We start from the raw sequence: 14484 nt of genomic DNA on the forward strand, positions 1-14484 counted from the left end.
AGTGGCACCAGCAGCTGGGGTCCGCTTGCAGAATTGTGTCGCTCATCGTCTTGCCCACTTCCAAGTCCGGCGAGGGCGCATGCTGTCCTCGTTAGGAGGAGGGCCGGTGAATGTTCAATCGGGCTTGTGGCACAGGCAAAACGTCGAGAACAGAAACAGACTAAAGAACAGTCTTTACCAAAGCTATTGCGTGGTACTGCCGCTGTCACGTGAGTAGGTGGGCCTGTCGACCGCGATACGATAACTTGCAGGAAATAATAGCGTAGTGGCACCAGCAGCTGGGGTCCGCTTGTAGAATTGTGTCGCTCATCGCCTTGCCCCCTTCCAACTCCGGCGAGGGCGCACGCTGTCCTCGTTATAAGCAGGGCCGGTGAATGTTGAATCGGGCTTGTGGAACAGGCAAAACGTCGAGAACAGAAACAGACTATAGAACAGTCTTTACCACAGCTATTGCGTGGTACTGCCGCTGCCCATGTGAGTAGGTGGGCCTGCCGACCGCGATACGACAACTTGCAGGAAATAATAGCTTAGTGGCACCAGCAGCTGGAGTCCGCTTGCAGAATTGTGTCGCTCATCGTCTTGCACACTTCGAAGACTGGGGAGCGCACAGACTGTCCTCGTTAGAAGCAGGGCCGGTGAATGTTCAATCGGGCTTGTGGCACAGGCGAAACGTCGAGAACAGGAACAGACTAAAGAACAGTCTTTACCAAAGCTATTGCGTGGTACTGCCGCTGTCACGTGAGTAGGTGGGCCTGTCGACCGCGATACGATAACTTGCAGGAAATAATAGCGTAGTGGCACCAGCAGCTGGGGTCCGCTTGTAGAATTGTGTCGCTCATCGCCTTGCCCCCTTCCAACTCCGGCGAGGGCGCACGCTGTCCTCGTTATAAGCAGGGCCGGTGAATGTTGAATCGGGCTTGTGGAACAGGCAAAACGTCGAGAACAGAAACAGACTATAGAACAGTCTTTACCGCAGCTATTCCGTTGTACTGTGGCTGCCCATGTGAGAAGCTGGGCCTGTCGACCGCGATACGGTAACTTGCAGGAAACAATAGCGTAGTGGCACCAGCAGCTGGGGTCCGCTTGCAGAATTGTGTCGCTCATCGTCTTGCACACTTAGAAGAATGGGGAGGGCACACGCTGTCATCGTTAGAAGCTGGGCCGGTGAATGTTCAGTCGGACTTGTGGTACAGGCAAAACGTGGAGAACAGAAACAGACTATAGAACAGTCTTTACAGCTACTATTCGTGGTACTGCCGTTGCCCAAGTGAGTAAGTGGGCCTGTCGACCGCGATACGATAACTTGCAGGAAACAATAGCATAGTGGGACCAGCAGATAGGGTCCGCTTGCAGTATTGTGTCGCTGATTGTCATGCACACCTCGAAGACTGGGGAGGGCGCACGCTGTCCTCTTTAGAAGGAGGGCCGGTGAATGTTCAATCGGGCTTGTGGCACAGGCAAAACGTCGAGAACAGAAACAGAATATATTACAGTATTTACAACAGCTATTGCGTGGTACTGCCGCTGCCCACGTGAGTCGGTGGGCCTGCTGACCGCGATACCATAACTTGCTGGAAATAATAGTGTAGTGGCACCAGCAGCTGGGGTCCGCTTGCAGAATTGTGTCGCTCATCGTCTTGCCCACTTCCAAGTCCGGCGAGGGCGCATGCTGTCCTCGTTAGGAGGAGGGCCGGTGTATGTTCAATCGGGCTTGTGGCACAGGCAAAACGTCGAGTACAGAAACAGACTAAAGAACAGTCTTTACCAAAGCTATTGCGTGGTACTGCCGCTGTCACGTGAGTAGGTGGGCTTGTCGACCGCGATACGATATCTAGCAGGAAATAATAGCGTAGTGGCACCAGCAGCTGGAGTCCGCTTGCAGAATTGTGTCGCTCATCGTCTTGCACACTTCGAAGACTGGCGAGGGCACACGCTGTCCTCGTTAGAAGCAGGGCCGGTGAATGTTCAATCGGGCTTGTGGCACAGGCAAAAATTCGAGAACAGAAACAGACTATAGAACAATCTTTACCACCACTATTCCGTGGTACAGTAGGCGCTGCCCATGATTGTAGGTGGGCCTGTCGACCGCGATACGATAACTTGCAGGAAACAACAGCGTAGTGGCACCAGCAGCGTGTGGTCCGCTTGTAGAATTGTGTCGCTCATTGTCTTGCACACTTCGAAGACTGGGGAGCGCACAGACGATCCTCGTTAGAAGCAGGGCCGGTGAATGTTCAATCGGGCTTGTGGCACAGGCGAAACGCCGAGAACAGGAACAGACTATAGAACAGTTTTTACCACAGCTATTGCGTGGTACTGCCGCTGCCCATGTGAGTAGGTGGGCCCGCCGACCGCGATACGACAACTTGCAGGAAATAATATCGTAGTGGCACCAGCAGCTGGAGTCCGCTTGCAGAATTGTGTCGCTCATCGTCTTGCCCACTTCCAAGTCCGGCGAGGGCGCACGCTGTCCTCTTTAGAAGGAGGGCCGGTGAATGTTCCATCGGGCTTGTGGCACAGGTAAAACGTCGAGAACAGAAACAGACTATAGAACAGTCTTCACCACAGCTATTGCGTGGTACTGCCGCTGCCCACGTGAGTTGGTGGGCCTGCCGACCGCGATACCATAATTTGCTGGAAATTATAGTGTAGTGGCACCAGCAGCTGGGGTCCGCTTGCAGAATTGTGTCGCTCATCGTCTTGCCCACTTCCATGTCCGGCGAGGGCGCATGCTGTCCTCGTTAGGAGGAGGGCCGGTGAACGTTCAATCGGGCTTGTGGCACAGGCAAAACGTCGAGAACAGAAACAGACTAAAGAACAGTCTTTACCAAAGCTATTGCGTGGTACTGCCGCTGTCACGTGAGTAGGTGGGCCTGTCGACCGCGATACGATAACTTGCAGGAAATAATAGCGTAGTGGCACCAGCAGCTGGGGTCCGCTTGTAGAATTGTGTCGCTCATCGCCTTGCCCCCTTCCAAGTCCGGCGAGGGCGCACGCTGTCCTCGTTATAAGCAGGGCCGGTGAATGTTCAATCGGGCTTGTGGCACAGGCGAAACGTCGAGAACAGGAACAGACTATAGAACAGTTTTTACCACAGCTATTGCGTGGTACTGCCGCTGCCCATGTGAGTAAGTGGGCCCGCCGACCGCGATACGACAACTTGCAGGAAATAATATCGTAGTGGCACCAGCAGCTGGAGTCCACTTGCAGAATTGTGTCGCTCATCGTCTTGCCCACTTCCAAGTCCGGCGAGGGCACACGCTGTCCTCTTTAGAAGGAGGGCCGGTGAATGTTCAATCGGGCTTGTGGCACAGGTAAAACGTCGAGAACAGAAACAGACTATAGAACAGTCTTTACTACTATATTGCGTGGTACTGCCGCTGCCCACGTGAGTTGGTGGGCCTGCCGACCGCGATACCATAACTTGCAGGAAATAATAGCGTAGTGGCACCAGCAGCTGGGGTCCGCTTGTAGAATTGTGTCGCTCATCGCCTTGCCCCCTTCCAAGTCCGGCGAGGGCGCACACTGTCCTCGTTTTAAGCAGGGCCGGTGAATGTTGAATCGGGCTTGTGGAACAGGCAAAACGTCGAGAACAGAAACAGACTATAGAACAGTCTTTACCGCAGCTATTCCGTTGTACTGTGGCTGCCCATGTGAGAAGCTGGGCCTGTCGACCGCGATACGGTAACTTGCAGGAAACAATAGCGTAGTGGCACCAGCAGCTGGGGTCCGCTTGCAGAATTGTGTCGCTCATCGTCTTGCACACTTAGAAGAATGGGGAGGGCACACGCTGTCATCGTTAGAAGCTGGGCCGGTGAATGTTCAGTCGGGCTTGTGGTACAGGCAAAACGTGGAGAACAGAAACAGACTATAGAACAGTCTTTACAGCCACTATTCGTGGTACTGCCGTTGCCCAATTGAGTAAGTGGGCCTGTCGACCGCGATACGATAACTTGCAGGAAACAATAGCGTAGTGGGACCAGCAGATAGGGTCCGCTTGCAGTATTGTGTCGCTGATTGTCATGCACACCTCGAAGACTGGGGAGGGCGCACGCTGTCCTCTTTAGAAGGAGGGCCGGTGAATGTTCAATCGGGCTTGTGGCACAGGCAAAACGTCGAGAACAGAAACAGAATATATAACAGTATTTACCACAGCTATTGCGTGGTACTGCCGCTGCCCACGTGAGTTGGTGGGCCTGCTGACCGCGATACCATAACTTGCTGGAAATAATAGTGTAGTGGCACCAGCAGCTGGGGTCCGCTTGCAGAATTGTGTCGCTCATCGTCTTGCCCACTTCCAAGTCCGGCGAGGGCGCATGCTGTCCTCGTTAGGAGGAGGGCCGGTGAATGTTCAATCGGGCTTGTGGCACAGGCAAAACGTCGAGTACAGAAACAGACTAAAGAACAGTCTTTACCAAAGCTATTGCGTGGTACTGCCGCTGCCACGTGAGTAGGTGGGCCTGTCGACCGCGATACGATATCTAGCAGGAAATAATAGCGTAGTGGCACCAGCAGCTGGAGTCCGCTTGCAGAATTGTGTCGCTCATCGTCTTGCACACTTCGAAGACTGGCGAGGGCACACGCTGTCCTCGTTAGAAGCAGGGCCGGTGAATGTTCAATCGGGCTTGTGGCACAGGCAAAAATTCGAGAACAGAAACAGACTATAGAACAATCTTTACCACCACTATTCCGTGGTACAGCAGGCGCTGCCCATGATTGTAGGTGGGCCTGTCGACCGCGATACGATAACTTACAGGAAACAACAGCGTAGTGGCACCAGCAGCGTGTGGTCCGCTTGTAGAATTGTGTCGCTCATTGTCTTGCACACTTCAAAGACTGGGGAGCGCACAGACTGTCCTCGTTAGAAGCAGGGCCGGTGAATGTTCAATCGGGCTTGTGGCACAGGCGAAACGCCGAGAACAGGAACAGACTATAGAACAGTTTTTACCACAGCTATTGCGTGGTACTGCCGCTGCCCATGTGAGTAGGTGGGCCCGCCGACCGCGATACGACAACTTGCAGGAAATAATATCGTAGTGGCACCAGCAGCTGGAGTCCGCTTGCAGAATTGTGTCGCTCATCGTCTTGCCCACTTCCAAGTCCGGCGAGGGCGCACGCTGTCCTCTTTAGAAGGAGGGCCGGTGAATGTTCAATCGGGCTTGTGGCACAGGAAAAACGTCAAGAACAGAAACAGACTATAGAACAGTCTTTACTACTATATTGCGTGGTACTGCCGCTGCCCACGTGAGTAGGTGGGCATGCCGACCGCGATACGATAACCTGCACGAAATAATAGTGTAGTGGCACCAGCAGCTGGTGTCCACTTGCAGAATTGTGTCGCTCATCGTCTTGCCCACTTCCAAGTCCGGCGAGGGCACACGCTGTCCTCTTTAGAAGGAGGGCCGGTGAATGTTCAATCGGGCTTGTGGCACAGGTAAAACGTCGAGAACAGAAACAGACTATAGAACAGTCTTCACCACAGCTATTGCGTGGTACTGCCGCTGCCCACGTGAGTTGGTGGGCCTGCCGACCGCGATACCATAACTTGCTGGAAATTATAGTGTAGTGGCACCAGCAGCTGGGGTCCGCTTGCAGAATTGTGTCGCTCATCGTCTTGCCCACTTCCATGTCCGGCGAGGGCGCATGCTGTCCTCGTTGGGAGGAGGGCCGGTGAACGTTCAATCGGGCTTGTGGCACAGGCAAAACGTCGAGAACAGAAACAGACTAAAGAACAGTCTTTACCAAAGCTATTGCGTGGTACTGCCGCTGTCACGTGAGTAGGTGGGCCTGTCGACCGCGATACGATAACTTGCAGGAAATAATAGCGTAGTGGCACCAGCAGCTAGGGTCCGCTTGTAGAATTGTGTCGCTCATCGCCTTGCCCCCTTCCAAGTCCGGCGAGGGCGCACGCTGTCCTCGTTATAAGCAGGGCCGGTGAATGTTGAATCGGGCTTGTGGAACAGGCAAAACGTCGAGAACAGAAACAGACTATAGAACAGTCTTTACCACAGCTATTGCGTGGTACTGCCGCTGCCCATGTAAGTATGTGGGCCTGCCGACCGCGTTACGACAACTTGCAGGAAATAATAGCGTAGTGGCACCAGCAGCTGGGGTCCGCTTGCAGAATTGTGTCGCTCATCGTCTTGCACACTTCCAAGTCCGGCGAGGGCGCACTTGTGCTCGTTAGAATTAGGGCCGGTGAATGTTGACTCTGACTTGTGGCACAGGCAAAACGTCGAGAACAGAAACAGACTATAGAACAGTCTTTACCCCAGCTATTGCGTGGTACTGCCGCTGCCCACGTGAGTAGGTGTGCCTGCCGACCGCGATACAACTTGTAGGAAACAACACCGTAGTGGCACCAGCAGCTGGGTTCCGCTTGCAGAATTGTGTCGCTCATCGTCTTGCACACTTCGAAGACTGGGGAGCGCGCAGAATGTCCTCGTTAGAAGCAGGGCCGGTGAATGTTCAATCGGGCTTGTGGCACAGGCAAAACGTCGAGAACAGAAATAGACTATAGAACAGTCTTTACCGCAGCTATTCCGTTGTACTGTGGCTGCCCATGGGAGAAGCTGGGCCTGTCGACCGCGATACGGTAACTTGCAGGAAACAATAGCGTAGTGGCACCAGCAGCTGAGGTCCGCTTGCAGAATTGTGTCGCTCATCGTCTTGCACACTTAGAAGAATGGGGAGGGCACACGCTGTCATCGTTAGAAGCTGGGCCGGTGAATGTTCAGTCGGGCTTGTGGTACAGGCAAAACGTCGAGAACAGAAACAGACTATAGAACAGTCTTTACAGTCGCTATTCGTGGTACTGCCGTTGCCCAAGTGAGTAAGTGGGCCTGTCGACCGTGATACGGTAACTTGCAGGAAACAATAGCGTAGTGGGACCAGCAGATAGGGTCCGCTTGCAGAATTGTGTCGCTCATTGTCATGCACGCCTCGAAGACTGGGGAGGGCGCACGCTGTCCTCTTTAGAAGGAGGGCCGGTGAATGTTCAATCGGGCTTGTGGCACAGGCAAAACGTCGAGAACAGAAACAGAATATATAACAGTATTTACCACAGCTATTCCGTGGTACTGCTGCTGCCCATGTGAGAAGCTGGGCCTGTCGACCGCGTTACGACAACTTTAGGAAATATTAGCGTAGTGGTACCAGCAGCTGGGGTCCGCTTGCAGAATTGTGTCGCTCATCGTCTTGCCCACTTCCAAGTCTGGCAAGGGCGCACGCTGTATTCGTTAGAAAAAGGGCTGGTGAATGTTCAATCGGGCTTGTGGCACAGGCGAAATGTCGAGAACAGAAACTGACTATAGAACAGTCTTTACCACCGCTATTGCGTGGTACTGCCGCTGCCCATGTGAGTAGGTGGGCCTGTCGACCGCGATACGACAACTTGCAGGAAATAATAGCGTAGCGGCACCAGCAGCTGGGGTCCGCTTGCAGAATTGTGTCGCTCATTGCCTTGCACACTTCGAAGACTGCGGAGCGCACAGACTGTCCTCGTTAGAAGCAGGGCCGGTGAACGTTCAATCGGGCTTGTGGCACAGGCGAAACGTCGAGAACAGGAGCAGACTATAGAACAGTCTTTACCACCGCTATTGCGTGGTACTGCCGCTGCCCATGTGAGTAGGTGGGCCCGCCGACCGCGATACGACAACTTGCTGGAAATAATCTCGTTGTGGCACCAGCAGCTGGAGTCCGCTTGCAGAATTGTGTCGCTCATCGTCTTGCCCACTTCCAAGTCCGGCGAGGGCGCACGCTGTCCTCTTTAGAAGGAGGGCCGGTGAATGTTCAATCGGGCTTGTGGCACAGGCAAAACGTCAAGAACAGAAACAGACTATAGAACAGTCTTTACTACTATATTGCGTGGTACTGCCGCTGCCCACATGAGTAGATGGGCATATCGACCGCGATACGATAACCTGCAGGAAATAATAGTGTAGTGGCACTAGCAGCTGGGGTCCACTTGCAGAATTGTGTCGCTCATCGTCTTGCCCACTTCCAAGTCCGGCGAGGGCACACGCTGTCCTCTTTAGAAGGAGGGCCGGTGAATGTTCAATCGGGCTTGTGGCACAGGTAAAACGTCGAGAACAAAAACAGACTATAGAACAGTCTTCACCACAGCTATTGCGTGGTACTGCCGCTGCCCACGTGAGTTGTTGGGCCTGCCGACCGCGATACCATAACTTGCTGGAAATAATAGTGTAGTGGCACCAGCAGCTGGGGTCCGCTTGCTGAATTGTGTCGCTCATCGTCTTGCCCACTTCCAAGTCCGGCGAGGGCGCATGCTGTCCTCGTTAGGAGGAGGGCCGGTGAATGTTCAATCGGGCTTGTGGCACAGGCAAAACGTCAAGAACAGAAACAGACTATAGAACAGTCTTTACTACTATATTGCGTGGTACTGCCGCTGCCCACATGAGTAGATGGGCATATCGACCGCGATACGATAACCTGCAGGAAATAATAGTGTAGTGGCACCAGCAGCTGGGGTCCACTTGCAGAATTGTGTCGCTCATCGTCTTGCCCACTTCCAAGTCCTGCGAGGGCACACGCTGTCCTCTTTAGAAGGAGGGCCGGTGAATGTTCAATCGGGCTTGTGGCACAGGCAAAACGTCGAGAACAGAAACAGACTAAAGAACAGTCTTTACCAAAGCTATTGCGTGGTACTGCCGCTGTCACGTGAGTAGGTGGGCCTGTCGACCGCGATACGATAACTTGCAGGAAATAGTAGCGTAGTGGCACCAGCAGCTGGGGTCCGCTTGTATAATTGTGTCGCTCATCGCCTTGCCCCCTTCCATGTCCGGCGAGGGCACACGCTGTCCTCTTTAGAAGGAGGGCCGGTGAATGTTCAATCGGGCTTGTGGCACAGGCAAAACGTCGATAACAGAAACAGACTAAAGAACAGTCTTTACCACAGCTATTGCGTGGTACTGCCGCTGCCCATGTGAGTAGGTGGGCCTGCCGACCGCGATACGACAACTTGCAGGAAATAATAGCGTAGTGGCACCAGCAGCTGGAGTCCGCTTGCAGAATTGTGTCGCTCATCGTCTTGCACACTTCGAAGACTGGCGAGGGCACACGCTGTCCTCGTTATAAGCTGGGCCGGTGAATGTGCCAATCGGGCTTGTGGCACAGGCAAAGCGTTAAAAACAGAAACAGACGTTAGAACCGTCTATACCACAGCTATTCCGTGGTACTGCCGCTGCCCATCCGAGTAGGTGGGCCTGCCGACCGCGATACGATAACTTGCAGGAAATAATAGCGTAGTGGCGCCAGCAGCTGGGGTACGCTTGAAGAATTGTGTCGCTCATGATCTTGCACTCTTAAGAAGAGAGGGGAGAGCGCACGCTCTTCTCGTTAGAAGCAGGGCCGGTGAACGTTCAATCCCGCTTGTGGCTCAGGCAAAACGTCGCAAACAGAAAAAGACTATAGAACTGTCTTTACCACTTATATCCCGTGGTACAGCTGCCGCTTCCCATGTGAGTAGGTGGGCCTGTCGACCGCGATACGATAAATTGCAGAAAACAACAGCGTTGTGGCACCAGCAGCTGGTGTCCGCTTGCAGAATTGTGTCGCTCATCGTCTTGCAGACTTAGAAGATTGGGGAGGGCGCACGCTGTCCTCGTTATAAGCAGGGCCGGTGAATGTTGAATCGGGCTTGTGGAACAGGCAAAACGTCGAGAACAGAAACAGACTATAGAACAGTCTTTACCACAGCTATTGCGTGGTACTGCCGCTGCCCATGTGAGTAGGTGGGCCTGCCGACCGCGATACGAAAACTTGCAGGAAATAATAGCGTAGTGGCACCAGCAGCTGGAGTCCGCTTGCAGAATTGTGTCGCTCATCGCCTTGCCCCCTTCCAAGTCTGGCGAGGGCGCACGCTGTCCTCGTTATAAGCAGGGCCGGTGAATGTTGAATCGGGCTTGTGGCACAGGCAAAGCGTTAAAAACAGAAACAGACGATAGAACAGCCTTTACCACAGCTATTCCGTGGTACTGCCGCTGCCCATGTGAGTAGGTGGGCCTGCCGACCGCGATACGATAACTTCCAGGAAATGATAGCGTAGTGGCACCAGCAGCTGGGGTCCGCTTGCAGAATTGTGTCGCTCATTATTTTGCACACTTAAGAAGAGAGGGGAGAGCACACGCTCTCCTCGTAGAAGCAGGGTCGGTGAACGTTCAATCCGGCTTGTGGCACAGGCAAAACGGTGCGAACAGAAAAAGACTTTAAAACAGTCTTTACCACTTATATCCCGTGGTACAGCTGCCGCTTCCCATGTGAGTAGGTGGGCCTGTCGACCGCGATACGATAAATTGCAGAAAACAACAGCGTTGTGGCACCAACAGCTGGGGTCCGCTTGCAGAATTGTGTCGCTCATCGTCTTGCACACTTCGAAGAATGGGGAGGGCGCACGCTGTCCTCTTTAGAAGGAGGGCCGGTGAATGTTCAATCGGGCTTGTGGCACAGGCAAAACGCCGAGAACAGAAACATACAATAGAACAGTTTTTACCAAGGCTAGTCCGTGGTACTGCCGCTGCCCATGTGAGTAGGTGGGACAGTAGATCGCGATACGAGCCGCCGCGGTGGCTGAGTGGTTACGGCGCTCGGCTGCTGGCCCGAAAGACGCGGGTTCGATCCCGGCCGCGCAGTCGAGTTTCGAAGCAGGCGAAATTCGAGGCCCGTGTGCTGTGCGAAGTCAGTGCACGTTAAAGACCCCCAGGTGGTCGGAATTTTCGGAGCCTTTCACTACGACGTCCCTCATAGCCTGAGTCGCTTTGGGACGATAAACTCCCCATAAACCATAAACAGATCGCGATACGGTGACTTGCAGGAAACAACAGCGTAGTGGCATCAGCAGCTGGGATCCCCTTGCAGTATTGTGTCGCTCATCATCTTGCACACTTCGAAGACTGGGGAGGGCTCACGCTGTCCTCGTTAGAAGCAGGGCCGGTGAATGTTAAATCGGGCTTGTGGCACAGGCAAAATGTCAAGAACAGAAACAGACTATAGAACAGTCTTTACCACCGCTATTCTGTGGTACTGCCGCTGCCCATATGAGTAGGTGGGCCTGTCGACCGCGATACGATAATTTGCAGGAAGCAACAGCGTAGTGGTACCAGCAGCAGGGGTCCGCTTGCAGAATTGTATCGCTCGTCGTCCAGCACACTTCGAAGACTGGGGAGCGCGCAGAATGTCCTCGTTAGAAGCAGGGCCGGTGAATGTTCAATGGGGCTTGTGGCACAGGCAAAACGTCGAGAACAGAAATAGACTATAGAACAGTCTTTACCGCAGCTATTCCGTTGTACTGTGGCTGCCCATGTGAGAAGCTGGGCCTGTCGACCGCGATACGGTAACTTGCAGGAAACAATAGCGTAGTGGCACCAGCAGCTGGGGTCCGCTTGCAGAATTGTGTCGCTCATCGTCTTGTACACTTAGAAGAATGGGGAGGGCACACGCTGTCATCGTTAGAAGCTGGGCCGGTGAATGTTCCAATCGGGCTTGTGGCACAAGCAAAGCGTTAAAAACAGAAACAGATGATAGAACAGTGTTTACCACAGCTATTCCGTGGTACTGCCGCTGCCCATGTGAGTAGGTCTTCCTGCCGACCGCGATACGATAACTTGCAGGAAATAATAGTGTAGTGGCGCCAGCAGCTCGGGTACGCTTGCAGAATTGTGTCGCTCATGATCTTGCACACTTAAGAAGAGAGGGGAGAGCGCACGCTCTCCTCGTTAGAAGCAGGGCCGGTGAACGTTCAATCCGGCTTGTGGCACAGGCAAAACGTCGCAAACAGAAAAAGACTATAGAACTGTCTTTACCACTTATATACCGTGGTACAGCTGCCGCTTCCCATGTGAGTAGGTGGGCCTGTCGACCGCGATACGATAAATTGCAGAAAACAACAGCGTTGTGGCACCAGCAGCTGGTGTCCGCATGCAGAATTGTGTCGCCCATCGTGTTGCACACTTCGAAGATTGGGGAGGGCGCAGTTTGTCCTCGTCACAAGCAGGGCCGGTGAATGTTCAATCGGGCTTGTGGCACAGGCAAAATGTCGACAACAGAAACAGACTATAGAACAGTCTTTTTTCCGCAGCTATTCCGTTGTACTGCCGCTACCCATGTGAGAAGCTGGGCCTGTCGACCGCGTTACGACAACTTGCAGGAAATAATAGCGTAGTGGCACCAGCAGCTGGGGTCCGCTTGCAGAATTGTGTCGCTCATCGTCTTGCCCACTTCGAAGTCTGGCGAGGGCGCACTCTGTATTCGTTAGAAGGAGGGCCGGTGAATGTTCAATCGGGATTGTGGCACAGGCGAAACGTCGAGAACAGAAACAGACTATAGAACAGTCTTTACCACCGCTATTGCGTGGTACTGCCGCTGCCCATGTGAGTAGGTGGGCCTGTCGACCGCGATACGACAACTTGCAAGAAATAATATCGTAGTGGCACCAGCAGCTGGAGTCCGCTTGCAGAATTGTGTCGCTCATCGTCTTGCCCACTTCCAAGTCCGGCGAGGGCGCATGCTGTCCTCGTTAGGAGGAGGGCCGGTGAATGTTCAATCGGGCTTGTGGCACAGGCAAAACGTCGAGAACAGAAACAGACTAAAGAACAGTCTTTACCAAAGCTATTGCGTGGTACTGCTGCTGTCACGTGAGTAGGTGGGCCTGTCGACGGCGATACGATAACTAGCAGGAAATAATAGCGTAGTGGCACCAGCAGCTGGAGTCCGCTTGCAGAATTGTGTCGCTCATCGTCTTGCACACTTCGAAGACTGGCGAGGGCACACGCTGTCATCGTTATAAGCAGGGTCGGTGAATGTTCCAATCGGGCTTGTGGCACAGGCAAAGCGTTAAAAACAGAAACAGACGATAGTACAGTCTTTACCACAGCTATTCCGTGGTACTGCCGCTGCCCATGTGAGTAGGTGGGCCTGCCGACCGCGATACGATAACTTGCAGGAAATAATAGCGTAGTGGCGCCAGCAGCTGGGGTACGCTTGCAGAATTGTGTCGCTCATGATCTTGCACACTTGAGAAGAGAGGGGAGAGCGCACGCTCTCCTCGTTAGAAGCAGGGCCGGTGAACGTTCAATCCGGCTTGTGGCACAGGCAAAACGTCGAATACAGAAACAGACTATAGAACAGTCTTTTTTCCGCAGCTATTCCGTTGTACTGCCGCTACCCATGTGAGAAGCTGGGCCTGTCGACCGCGTTACGACAACTTTAGGAAATATTAGCGTAGTGGTACCAGCAGCTGGGGTCCGCTTGCAGAATTGTGTCGCTCATCGTCTTGCCCACTTCCAAGTCTGGCAAGGGCGCACGCTGTATTCGTTAGAAAAAGGGCTGGTGAACGTTCAATCGGGCTTGTGGCACAGGCGAAACGTCGAGAACAGGAACAGACTATAGAACAGTCTTTACCACCGCTATTGCGTGGTACTGCCGCTGCCCATGTGAGTAGGTGGGCCCGCCGACCGCGATACGACAACTTGCTGGAAATAATATCGTTGTGGCACCAGCAGCTGGAGTCCGCTTGCAGAATTGTGTCGCTCATCGTCTTGCCCACTTCCAAGTCCGGCGAGGGCGCACGCTGTCCTCTTTAGAAGGAGGGCCGGTGAATGTTCAATCGGGCTTGTGGCACAGGCAAAACGTCAAGAACAGAAACAGACTATAGAACAGTCTTTACTACTATATTGCGTGGTACTGCCGCTGCCCACATGAGTAGATGGGCATATCGACCGCGATACGATAACCTGCAGGAAATAATAGTGTAGTGGCACCAGCAGCTGGGGTCCACTTGCAGAATTGTGTCGCTCATCGTCTTGCCCACTTCCAAGTCCGGCGAGGGCACACGCTGTCCTCTTTAGAAGGAGGGCCGGTGAATGTTCAATCGGGCTTGTGGCACAGGTAAAACGTCGAGAACAAAAACAGACTATAGAACAGTCTTCACCACAGCTATTGCGTGGTACTGCCGCTGCCCATGTGAGTAGGTGGGCCCGCCGACCGCGGTACGACAACTTGCTGGAAATAATATTGTTGTGGCACCAGCAGCTGGAGTCCGCTTGCAGAATTGTGTCGCTCATCGTCTTTCCCACTTCCAAGTCCGGCGAGGGCGCACGCTGTCCTCTTTAGAAGGAGGGCCGGTGAATTTTCAATCGGGCCTGTGGCACAGGCAAAACGTCAAGAACAGAAAGAGACTATAGAACAGTCTTTACTACTATATTGCGTGGTACTGCCGCTGCCCACATGAGTAGATGGGCATATCGACCGCGATACGATAACCTGCAGGAAATAATAGTGTAGTGGCACCAGCAGCTGGGGTCCACTTGCAGAATTGTATCGCTCATCGTCTTGCCCACTTCCAAGTCCGGCGAGGGCACACGCTGTCCTCTTTAGAAGGAGGGCCGGTGAATGTTCAATCGGGCTTGTGGCACAGGCAAAACGTCGATAACAGAAACAGACTAAAGAACAGTCTTTACCACAGCTATT

This window comes from Amblyomma americanum, chromosome 5, assembly GCF_052857255.1.
Source record: "Amblyomma americanum isolate KBUSLIRL-KWMA chromosome 5, ASM5285725v1, whole genome shotgun sequence".
In the NCBI taxonomy this organism is placed as follows: domain Eukaryota; kingdom Metazoa; phylum Arthropoda; class Arachnida; order Ixodida; family Ixodidae; genus Amblyomma; species Amblyomma americanum.